This window comes from Vulpes lagopus, chromosome 2, assembly GCF_018345385.1.
Source record: "Vulpes lagopus strain Blue_001 chromosome 2, ASM1834538v1, whole genome shotgun sequence".
NCBI lineage: Eukaryota > Metazoa > Chordata > Mammalia > Carnivora > Canidae > Vulpes > Vulpes lagopus.
This window is the reverse complement of record NC_054825.1, coordinates 13,087,007-13,099,686: the sequence shown is the minus strand read 5'-3', so window position 1 is coordinate 13,099,686 and position 12,680 is coordinate 13,087,007. Positions and strand designations below refer to the sequence as shown.

Sequence of the window (12,680 nt, the reverse complement as noted above, 5' to 3'; positions counted from 1 at the left end):
GGTTAGGGCCGGAGAATTTGCATTCTAACTGGTTCGCTGGTGATGTCGATGCCGCAGGTCCGCGGACCACACGTTGTCCATACTTTTGAGAAGCCTGACTTGGAGCATAGGTGCTTGACAGTTCACACGGCTGATTGACAACATATTGGTCCAACATTCTAATGGAGCCTTACGAAAAGCCCAAGAGGCCTGGAAAGTTGTTATCCATGCTAAGCTGAGGAACTGACACTCAGAGAAGTTAAGTGATTAGCCCAAGGCCACCCAGCTGCGGGGGAGAAGCCCTTTGCCAGCTCCCAGGCTCTGCTTGGCTCACCAGACGCGGAGCCTCTCAGCTCAGGAGCATGTTCAGAGCTGAGCTGGTCTCTCTGGCTCTGCAGCAATGCTTCCTTCTCAACAAATGCTTCTGGCCCAGATTAAAACTCGTTCTTTTTGCTTTATAACACACTTCAGGGCAGCCAAGAGGTCAAGGATTTGGTGTAAGGAATTATTCTAGCAATTCTTTTGTCTATATTTTAATTAATATTTTAAGGTTTTAATTATTTTGATGTATTAATCATTTTTAATGTTTGAATAATCAGATGTGCATTAGAAGCTAGATATTTTCTCTGTTCTACACCCTTGAGATGGATATCTATTTTTAACACATCAGTCTATCACTCAGTACCTTCCATGCACTGAATTCACATGGATGTTGTCAGGAACGTGGTAGGGGACTGCTTTGTATAATTTAACCTCCCTAAGCCTCAGTTTTCCCATCTATAAAATGGGACACAGTAATAGTGCTCTCATAGTAGGATATTTGTGAGTGTTAAGGGAATTAATGCATGTTAGACTAATTGGAAGAGTGCTTGGCAAGTCCTGAGTGTCTGTAAATAGCAGCTCTTCATTTTTTTATTCTCTGGGGGACATTCTGCTTTTTGACATCATTTGTCTTTTTTATACCTACCCACCAGGGTGCTCTTTTCAAGTATAGGCCTCTTTCTTTCCCAGCTTTATCCCTTCCAGTCTTGCTTGCACACAGCAGGACAAAAACCTACATATTGAATGAATGTGGAGTATAAAGTGTATAGGGATCTCTGGAACTCACCTCCACAGAGCAAACCCATAAAATCCAAAGTACTGAGCACTGAAGCTCTGTGGAGTTTGCTGGAACAGCCCAGCTTGGCCATGACCCAGCTTCCAGAATCTCACTTCCAGCTGCATGGAATGTATTGTGGGCTCTGCAGCACTGCTCCAGACCCCAGGCCCTACAGGGTTTCCAATGCGAGTTCCACTCTGGGTTTGGGAAGGCCTGGAATCCATGGATCCAATAGGAAAATGGAAGATAAGTTGGGTGAAGTCTCACCCAGCCCTGCTGGCTGCTGATGGGTCTGGGAGGGACTGGCATGTGCTTCTAGATTCCTGGCTATGAAAAGAAAGAAAATAAAGGCAAGCATCTTGGTGGATGTGGGAGGTTTTGTGGTTTGGTCCGAAATGAGAACCAAAAGTGGGAATGAATCTCAAGTCCAATAGCCTCTGATTTTTAAATAAAATTTCTCATTTGTCAGCTGCTCAGCAAGCAGATATTTCATGATGCTCAGCACCATGAAGAGCACAAGAGCACAGTTGACACTTGCCAGGTTGATGGGTTTTGGGGTCTCTAGCAGAAGTTCTTACATAGCCCTAAGAGATAACCAGTCAACCAAAGCAGTGAAGATTAGAATATGAGTAGTTCTTAGGCCATAAGAAAAACCATCCAGCTTAGAGGGTGTGTTATAGTTAGCACCTGCTGTGAAACAAGCCATTCCCAAATATAGTGACCTAACCACCACTTATTTATGATTTTATGGATCAACAGATTCGGTTGGGCTCAACTGGGCTGTTCTTTCCTGAATATGCATGCTCATGCATCTGTGGTGAGCTGCAGGTCACTGAGGTGGCTTTGCTTCTGGACGTTGGCTGGCTATTAGCTGTGCAATGGGGACAATTGGGCCATTTATTTCTCATTATCCAACAGGATAGCCAAAGCTCATTTAGGCGGTAGTGTCAGGATTCAAAAGGATGCGATGTCTCAAGACATACTCTCAGAAGTGGTAGGTTGATGGTTGCCTCTGCCACATTTTACTGGCTAAAGCCAAGTCACAAGACCAGCTTAGATTTAGAAATACACTTTGCAAAATACATCCTAGCTCTTGAGGACAGGAGCTGCAAAGTCCCATTGCAAAGGAGGAATGGATATGGCGAAAGGTGGAAAATTGGACCCAGTTTAGGAAGTGCTATAGGGGGTGAGGGATGGTCAATCCATAGCTATCAAGGGAGTGAAGCAGATAAGGAATCCCATGCTGACAATGAGCCCTGCTGAGCATTTGGAAAAACCAGGCACTCCACTGAGCTTCCTGGTTGACTATGGGGAGCAGAGACATCTCATACAAGGCTAATGAACAGGCCTGTGTGGGATGGTGAAGGGGGTGAGGTTTGGATCCTGATCCACTGCTCATGAGCCATGAGGCTTTGGTGGAGTCAGTGAGTACATCTTTGCCTTAATCTTCCCATCTGTAAGATGGAATCACAGTTTTCGCCTCATAGCATTGTTGTGAGGATTCAAGATGTAAGTGGCCTGGCCTGTGGTAGCTCTTGAAGAACAGCCATAATCGGGAGTAGCATAAAATATCAGTCAAGCAGCCAATAACAGCTACTATATTGAAATATAATGAATAGTTAGAATTTCTTCCTAGCTAATGAGACTGGAATCTCTTACCCTAGAAGGCAGAGTGGCATCCCAGGTTTATACAGGCAAAGGCTGGCATCTCCACGATGCAAATATTAATTTGGCTAGCAGAACTTGCCACTAGCCACGTCGAGGCCTCCATGGCCTCAGGCATATTCCAGGGCTCTGTGGGGCCTGGAGCCTCTGTTCCTCACAGCTGGTACCCACTGAGCTCTGAGTGACCCACTCAGCCCAAGGCCTGACCTTGACCCTGCACAAAAGGCCAGGTATAGTAAGGAGAGGTCTTCCTGAGGAGGCAAGGCAGCCTCTTGATTGGCTTGGGGAAACCTCTCTGATTTTGTGCTTAGGTGCTGCTAAATGCCACTGTCTCTGGGCAGGGAAATATCAGGACCGAAACAGCAAATTACGTAGAGTTCTAGACCAACAGTCTTGAACATATTCTGTATCCGCACTATCCAATATGGTAGCCACTGGCCACATTTTGAACACTTGAAATGTGGCTTGTGCAACAAGAAACCTAATCTTTCATCTTAATTATTTATATGGCCATTTGTGGCTGGTGGTTACCGTATGGGACAGGGCAGTCTAGACGGGCGAGCCTCTGAGTGGGTTGGGGGCTTGGTCTGGGTCTGTGTTGGGAGGTCCGGGCGAGGGTCCGGGTGAGCACAAGTCCTGGTGGAGCCTCCAGGCATGTTGCCTACGTTCCGCCTCCTTATTCCTGAGTAGGGCTGAGAAAAGAGTGAAGCTCCTGACTGCAGAAATTCAGAATCCAGTCCAGGCTTAGCCTCTTGATCCCCCTGGCTCTGCTCTGAGTGGCCCGTCGGAGCTCCCAGAAAGGCCACGGTTCTGTGTATTGCCTCACCCTTTCTTGCGCCAAGGAAAACCAGACCTCAGCTGTCCAGTTGAGGAGAGAGGAGGGGACCTCCCAAGGAGGAGAGAAGGGGCCTTCCCATATGGGGGTTGCTTTCGAACAATAGGGCCTGCATGGTCCAAAGTGGTTTTTGAAGATATACGTTAGTTCTTGCACGCAGGCACACAGACACACAAATATATGTGTACACACACACACACACACACACACACAGAGTTTGACTTTTGAAGAGTTGGGACAGGAAGCCCCGGTGTGCAAAAACTGGAGGTTTTGCTTCCGCTTTAATTGGGTTCAAAAAGATGACAACCTAAGTCTGCCTCCGGGTTTGCTCTTGAAACTCACACTGGAATTTATTTCAGGACCTTCCCCCAAGTCACAGCAGAAGCACTGCTTGCACAACCAACGGATTTTGCCTAGACTTTTTTTTTTTTTTCTAATTGCCTTTCAACTCCTGCAGGAATAAATGGCCCAAACCAATCACGGTCTTTGTACAAAAGTGGGATGAAAAGGCTGCTCTCTGCCCACCTCTCCAGTCTCTCAATCCCCTGATATTTCTTTAAGTTGGGACTCTATCGCAGGCAGGCGTTGGAGTGTCCTTTAAAGCGTCGAGTCTTTCCGGATCCTTCGATTAATTGACTGTGGTGGATACCAGCGGCTCCTGCATGGGCTGTTTGCCGTGGTGTGGGCAAGATTCGTTTTCTGCTATCACCATGATTTACAAGGCTCACATAACCATGTAACGACTTGGTGATTACATGGAAAAGATCGTATAAATACATAGTAATTACAAGTTCATGCAGATTACTTGCTATATACATTTGAAGTTGCCGAGGAGTTCAAAGATTAATTAGCCTGTAACTGGCAGTATTTAAATCATTTTTTCTCATAAACGAATACATTGAGGCGGACTTCAAGGCTGGCGAGGATGGGGATGTGATGAGTATGATCTGAAAAGAAAAAATGAAATTTGACAGGCATGGATTATTTAAAGCATGCATATGTGAGCTGAGCAGCCACTGCACTTTGATGCAAATCGTAGGGGAAAGAGCAGGGGGATGGTGTGTAGAGTAAGGTGCTGAACAAAGTAAGGATTTCCTGCTGGCGACTTGAAATTTAAACAAATAATCATTTAAATGGCGGCCCGGCATTACGTTCCGAGTTGTGTGCATTAATGTCAACATCTGGTACCAACATTTTGACAATTCTATTAAAATGCCCCAGCATTCCCTATCTAACACCTGTTAGCTCTAATTTTCTTTCCTGAGAAGCACACCAGTAGACAGGGTAGATTCCAAATCATTTATCACTTTTAAAGTGCTTCCATATGCGTGTTGGACCCAGCCTGGCCCTAGGCAAACGTTTTCTGAATGCATTAAAATTCAGGACGATTTTTTTTTTTTTTAAGTGTAGACACCAATGTTTCATTGAATTCATGTCTGGTAATTATTAGCTTAAATTATGGCTCACACATGACTTGACAAAGTGGACCATGAATTAAAACACACACACACACACACACACACACATGCACGCACGCACACACGCACACACCCGAACTCTTCAATAGATGCACCCAACTCCTCCGTTGCTCGTTATTGAGATGTCAGTCAGTAATCATTAGGCAAACACTCTTCATGGAGGGAACTGCTAAGAGGCCCAGGAGTCCCAAGAGACGATCTAAAAATGTCAAAAATGTTACAGTATAAATGAATGACACCAACAAGAGAACATGTGTTAGAGATGCAAGCAATTAGTTAATATATTACAAGTTTCAACCTCTGAGCAAAACAGGCAACAAAAATTTCCGCTTGACAAAAGCCTACAGATAAGATCAGGTTAATTCACAGACAATACAATCTCCCTGAATTGGAGCAACCCTCCAGCAGGCTGATCGGGGGATTCAGGGGGTGTGCAGGGTTGGAGCCCCCAGACTAGGTCCTGCTTTGCCTGGAAAAGACTGGCTTGACTACTGAGCTCTCACAGTGGAGAAGTGGGGTCTGACATGAAGGAAGATATCCTGTGCTCCATGGATCCGGCTCCCGAAGCTAGCTGCTGGCTCCTTGCTGGAGCTTCAGAATGAAATTTAGAAGGTCGAAAGACATCATATGGCTGTTTTCAAAGGAAAAGAGGTGCCTGCAAAAGGTGACAGGGGTGGGGGATGTTATATGGGCAAATGCTTTCTCACTGCTTTTCAGAGACGTCAAAAACTAAATATTGTATGTTGCGTAGTTTCCCTCTTTCACTCCCCCTCTTTCTGATTCTCTCTCTCTCTCCCCCCATATGTATGTATATACGTATATACACTACACATACATACTACTACAAACACACACACACACACACACACACACACACACAGAGAAAAGATGTTTGAAGGAAAAAAAAAGTCCTCCCACATATAGATATAGGCATCCAGAATATATGTCTCAAGCAAAAATACGCACGATGTGCACTTGGACTGAGGATCTGAATAGTTCCCTTAGAAATCCCAAGGAAACACTGAGAACACAAGAAAAAAAAAAAAAGGAATGAAAACCTGAGTTCACCAACTCTATAAATGTAAAAAGAAATTTGTAGATAGTTAAAAATGTCCGCCCCTGTACACACGCACACCTACACTTTCACACTTCCTCTGTTTACTAAATAACATTTCAGCACAGTTTTCATCTTATAAGGAAAGTGTTTGAAACTTGGAATAAGTGCACTTAATTAAAGGAAGGCTGTGAAAATGTGCACTAATCTGATATGACTAATAGCAAAGTGCATGAAATTGCTAATTAGAATTTCATTAAAGGTGCTGCTTTATCAGACTGTGAATATCACAACCTTTAAAATTCTTTCAGGAGAGCTTAATTCCTTTTCAAACAGAAATATTCTTTAAAGACATTTGATTTGTTCTGAAGGAATTCATGGCTTAGGCTGGAACTTAAAATGTTCCCGATATTCCAGGAGGTGATATCAGAATAGGAATATAGATCAGGGACTTTGTTTCATTTGCCTGATGAATCCTTTCCTCCCCCATCTCTATGGATTATTCTTCAAAAACCCAGTCATGAAAATAGAGTTGAGTCCTTGGTTTGATCCACTTGTAATTTGTTTTCTGCTGAAGCCAAACGGTTCTTCTCTCTCTCTCACACACACACAAAAGGAAAAATTACTTACAAATTTTTAAGTCACTAAAAATCAAAGTGAACATTTTAATTTTCACACTCATTAAAAAAATAAAAGGGAACAGACAATAAAATATGTTTTCTTTACAGGAAAAGGCTACTCGTTAAACAAAAAAATCAACTAGCAGCTTTCACTTTAAAAAAAAAAAAAAACCTCTTAAAATACCGATAACATTTCAATCACAAAACTGCATTTTTGAAAATTGGGAAAATCCAGTGTTAGCAATAGCAAATGTGTTTTTACTCCTTTTCTGACTGGCTTTTCTAGGTTGTAAGTTTTCTTATTTCACACTTTAATTATTCTCTGCACTAAATCTACATTTCAGCTGCCTTTTTTTTTTTTTTTTTTTACCACTCAGATTTTAAAAACTCTACCTTTCTGGTGGTTCATCTTTACTAATTTCAATCTTATTTTCCGTCACTTCTCTTTATTTTCATATGCAGAAAGTTGCTCTAATATGTTACTCTCCCTGCACACAACTCTCCCTGTTACCAATTGTATTTTTCTATTTGCTGTTTTTCCTGCTGGTTCCAGAGTTCTTACAATTAGTAACTGGGTTCCTTTTAATATTCAAGCCTGATTGAACAGTTACATTTTGTTACTGAAAAACTATTACTGCTAATGGAAACTACAGCTCACTCAAAGCAGCAGTTTACTTTTACAGAAGTTGTTAAAACCCAGCCTGGCTTCAAATTTGCTGAACACACAGGTTCGCAGTGATGTAATTTTGCAGAATTGAATATTTTAAGTACACTTGAAAAACGTTGGCTTAAAAGCTAATCACTCGTGTTTACCTGGTGACCGTAATCTGAAAGGGAGAAATGAGAACAGAAGTAACTTTATTGGAGAAGCAGTGTGATTTCTTTGGACATTTAAACAAATCTCAAGTTGAGTTAATTACAGTTTGCTCTCATTTTAGCTCCAGCAGGAGGAATTTTCGTGGCGTTTAGATAATTTATCAACTGGGCTCCCCAACAGATAAAAGGTTGCGTTTTCCTTTCCAACATTTGGGAGGTACGTTTATGCAATAAATGCGACGATTTTAAAAGATCGGTCTAGACTCAAATGGATGAAAATTATGCTCGTTAACTGTAACGTCTGGAGTCCGAGGTGGGGTGTCAGCCGTGCCCATCCGTGGGCCACCGCAGGCAAACGGAGCTGCTAATTCGAATGTTTTAAGTTTCGAATTGAGAAATATTGTTCTAATATGGCAACAATGGGGCTGTTGTCCTTCCAAGCACTCTGCGACGGCAGGCTCCTCGCAGCTCGTTTTATGCAAAACGAATGGCAGGTAATTGTGATTTAATTCTTTTCAAGCAAATTACAGTGAGTGCGTGACACAAAGCCGCGGCGGACCCTCCTTTCTCTGTCAATAGTTGAATTAATGATGGCAGGAGTAAAAACAGCAATTGTGCACAACAGCCCTCCCCGGCGTCCCCACCCCTGCCAAGGGGGGACCTGCCAATCAGGCCGCGCACCGCCAGGCCGGCGGACCTGCGGGAGCCGAGGCTCGGGATGGGACGTCCCGAGTGGCGGCGGCGCCCGGGGCACGGAGCTCCGGGTGGGGCCCCTGGGCTCGGAGGCCCCCGCACCCCGCCCGGGGCCGGCCTAGGGGCAGGAAGGGCCTCCCGGGGGAGGCGCCCCGGGGGCTCCCGGGGGAGGCGGCGTGGCCGAGCGGGGGGCGCGGGGAGGCCGATCTGCAAGCGGGGTCTGGGCTCCGCGCGCCCGGGGCGCCTGCGCTGCGAGGGCCCGGGAGCAGGGCCACTCCTCGCCCCAGCCCCCGGGTGGGAAGGGGGCCCCGGGGCGCCCCGCCGGGGGTGGGCGCGCTGGCCTGGGGTCCCGCCCCCGACCCCCGCGAGCTCAGCGCAGGCAGCTGGAGCGCACGTGGGCGCTTGGGGCTGGGCCGGGCCGGGCCCCCCAAGAGCCATGGAACCGACCTCTAACACACTCTGGGAACCCGTCACTTCCCCGGGTCCGGGACCCAAAGCGGAGCGAGCTCCTCTCTGAGGCTCACAGGGGCTGCGTCCTGGGATCTGGGCCAGGGACCTCGGGATTTGGGATTTGGCGGAGGGGTGCGGGCTGCAATCCTGCCGGGCCTGCCCTGGGGCTAACTCCGGGCAGGCTCCTTAACCTCTCTGGCCTACACTGGAGTCGATAGTGGAGCCCTACTTTCAGGGGTCCTCACGGGCACTTAACCAACTGCCAGTCAAGTGCTAGAAGGGTGCCAGGCACAAAGTAGAGGGCCTGCAAGTGTCCGCAGGTCTCGGGCGCCTCAGAGCCACACGGTTTCCTTTCCTTGGACCTCCCTACCACAGTCCCTGCCTCAGGGCCTTTTGTGCTTGCAGGCAGAGCTCTTCCCTTGTCCCCATCCTGGCTTCTTTTTAGGCTTCAGCTCAGCTGTCACCCCTGAAAGATCTTCATGACCACCACCTGGCTCTCCCATCCCACTCATCACTCTAACAGAGCTCTTTATTTCTTCCTCATATTTATCCGATCCAAATATTTACCTCTCTTTGTTTTGTGTTTCTCTGTCTCCTCCCCCAAATCTGTTTTGTGAGATGGGGACTTCCTTCCTCTTGTTCTCTGCGGGTCCCAGTGCTTTGATCATTGTCCACTACGTAGTAAGTGCTCAGTAAAAACTGTAGATGGATGAATGGAGTCTCATCTTCTGACCTATATGTCAAAGTGGTGGAACCATATCACGTCTAAGTGATGTGAAACCATCAGCATGGAAGTTATATATATACATACATATATATTTTTAACTAAGTAGACAATTTCCTGAAAGAGAGGAGGTTTTCAAAAAAAGTGTCATTTAGAGACTTTTCTCGGTGTCTTGGTACACTGACTCCTTTTGACCATGAGGTTGGAACCAGTCTTTTCTGAGCCCTCCCATGATCCTGGGAAGTGATGGGGGGCCTTCCGGATTTTCTTCCCAGTCTTGATTTCTCCCCTAATTGCCCAAGGGCTCTGTAGACCTTCACCCCACAGAGTAGCAACGCTACCTGCTTTCCAGTGTCACCTTCTTCCCCCCATAGTGATGACATCACTGGGCGCCCACCTTTTGTCCTCAACCTCCCCAGCCAAGACTTTTCTGCTCCTTTGATTCCCCTCCTTGGCACTCATCACAGATCACACCTGCCTTTCCCCCTCCCCAGAGCCAGCTGCTTCTATTAGACTGGCTCCTGCCGGGCTTGCCAGGCCATGTGAAGGAGCCAGTGAGGGCTGAGAGAGGCTGGGTGGGGCTGCCTCAGCAGTTCAGCTCATGTTGGGGAGATGAGTCAACTGGCTAGGGTCACTGTGTCTTTGTGCCCAAGCTGGAGCCAGGGACAGAGTATTTCTGGAAGGCCTGGCCTGGCTCCCCATCTCACACTATTTATTTACTCAGTGAGGCCATTATAAACAATGAGTATCTCAGACACGGTCACCATCCTGGGTGGCCAACTCCCATCCCGGGGTCGTATCTCTGGGAAAGAATTTGAAGACCTCTAGCTATCCAGAGAACAAGAAGCATAAATATTCAACTCATTCATACTTCCAAAACCAGTTGCTTAGCGCCTTTGGACCAAGCCCAGTGGTGGGTGCCGGGGACATAGATACAATAATAGCTAATACTTGTTTAGTGCTTCCCTTGTGCCAGGGACTGTTCTAGATACTTCATGTGTGTGACATCACTTAATGGGTTATAGCTCTCTGAAACAGATTCTATTATTATCTCCTTTTCTGCAGAAGGAAATAAGCTCAAAGCACACATAGAGTTCACCAGGGTTACACAGCCAGGGAGTGATGGGGTCTGAACTTGGAACCAGAGCCCGCACCCCAGACCCCCACGCCGCCCTGACCCTCTATCTCCGTCTCCAGGATGGAAGAGACACAGCGTCGGCCATCCAGGGGCACGGAGCATCAGAAGCAAACAGAGAAGGTAGGTGGGCGGGTGTGGTTCCCCACACAGGGTACCAGTAGTGATGCTTACTGGCTCTTTCTGTAGACACCGGGCCCTGTTTTAATTGCTTTACACGCATCACAGAATCTGAGGCAAAGGAAGTGGCATTAGCTCCATTTTAGAGATGAGACAGAGAGGTCCAGCAGCTTGGGGACAAGTAAGGTCTCTGGGACAGTAAATGGCAGAGCCGGGACTGGAACCCACAGAGTCTCACTCCAGGGCCCATGCTCTTATCCTGGCGCCCGCCTGGCAGCCAAGAGGGTGCTGAACCCCATCAGGGTCACCAAAAACACCCTGTGTTTGGATCCAGAGGACCTGGCTCGGAGCCCCTGCACTGCTACTTTGGCTAAATGAAACCCTTGGGGCGTCTCCATTTCCTTGCCTGTAGAATGAGGGTCATGAGGTCGGCTCCACCTGCCTCCCAGGGCCACGGGGAGGATTAATGAAGATAACGTCCGGGGACGTGCGCTCTCAAGTGAGAACTGCTGACTTCAGAAACATTCAGTTCTACGGGCACTGGTCCGTGCTGGGCCTGGGAGAGCAGGGGACAAACCACTGGCCCCCTCCTTGATCCTGCACACGGCCCAAGAAAAATGAAGAGGTGTTTATTTTAATTGCAAAACAAATGACTATAATGAGGTGTCTTGTTTGGTGATACAGGTGATTAGACGACTAAGTCTGTTACTTTTTGATTGTTTGTTTCTGAGAGGCCTGTATTCAAAGGCCCCTGGGCCAACACTTGGATTCGGCTTCCCTCCAGACCGTGGGCAGGGTGCTCCACATGCTCAACGCCCCAGGCCTTCCCGTAGCCCTGAGAGGTGAGCCGGACATCACACCCATTTCATAGGCCAAGAAACTGAGAGGTGAAACAATGGGGCTAATGAATGGAGGAGCTGGTCCCAAGGGAAGTCTGGCTGGCTCGGGTCCTGGCGTCTTTGCCACAGCTCCACAGGTCCTGGTGCAGAGCTGGCATGTGGGGGCTGCCCCCTTCCTTCCTCCCAAAGCTCTACCTTTGTCTGAGTGTCCCCCTCTCTCTCGACCTCGGTGCTTTTACATCCCCCACCCACCCCTCAGACTTAGGGATCCACCTGCACACAGTACTTCTGTTGACGGACTGAGGGCTCATTCTGTGTCCCTTCCACATGCCCACCCGTCAGTCTGCTGCTTCTGTATATGAGCTTGAGGTCAACATCTTGGCTTCGTTCAAGGTGCAAAGTGAGGACACATTCTCCATCCCCGGACTTCACCCTAGGTGAAACCATCCCTCTTTTTGGAGATAGTAAAAAAAAAAAGAAAAAAGAAAAAAAAATCTACCTTCATAAGACCATCAGGCAGATTGAGTGAGGTTGTAAAGGGGACAGCAGTCACCCTACATGGGCTGATGGGCTCTGTCATGGTGCTCCCAGACAACAGGTGGCTGGTGACTCTACTGGTGTGTTGACACATTCTTGAGAGGACTCCCACTGTCAGGCTGTGACTCCTGAGGCAGAGGGGCAGGACTGGGCTGCATGGTGGGGGCTCGAGGGTGAAGGATATGTGTTTTCTATTTGCCTTGATCTCATGGGGTGACCTAGAGCAACTGCAGGAGTGCACACATAGGTTGGTGGGTGCACTGCATACCTATGGAACTGGGGTAGCCACCAGGGGTGGGGTCCCTGTTCCCCTACTTACTAGCTGTGGGGCCTTGGGACAATTGCCTAACTTCTGTGTGCCTCAGAGAAGGCACATCCATAAAGCTGAGGGAACAGCTAGATGAATCTTATAAGGTCAGTGGGAGGAGTCAATTATGCAATACATGGAAAAGCATTTTAAGCGGTGTCTGGCACAGAATAAACAGTCTACAAATGGTAGCTGACCCTAAAATACAAGCTCAAAACTATCTTCTCCATTTATGTTTGCTTTCCCCCTCAAAATATGTAATACCCAAAAGTCATAAAATGGAGAACCTTTCAAACTGTATGTTGACAAGCATGAGGTGTATTCTGGGT

The 12,680-nt window shown here is 47.3% G+C and overlaps 1 long non-coding RNA gene across 12 annotated transcripts in view; it reads left to right on the top strand.

Annotated features, from left to right (window-relative positions):
- Nucleotides 1-5,396: 5,396 nt before the first annotated feature.
- The window catches only part of LOC121484896, a 47,583-nt gene continuing 40,299 nt past the window's right edge, over nucleotides 5,397-12,680 (top strand). For 8 of the 12 annotated variants that reach the window (XR_005986145.1, XR_005986143.1, XR_005986150.1 and 5 more), the window contains exons 1-3: nucleotides 5,397-5,720; nucleotides 7,669-7,763; nucleotides 10,479-10,671. This is a non-coding gene — a long non-coding RNA (uncharacterized LOC121484896). Of the gene's footprint in view, nucleotides 5,721-7,668; nucleotides 7,764-10,478; nucleotides 10,672-11,352; nucleotides 11,511-12,680 lie in introns of all 12 variants that reach the window. The other 4 variants (XR_005986148.1, XR_005986144.1, XR_005986140.1 and 1 more) reach the window with 2 other exon arrangements.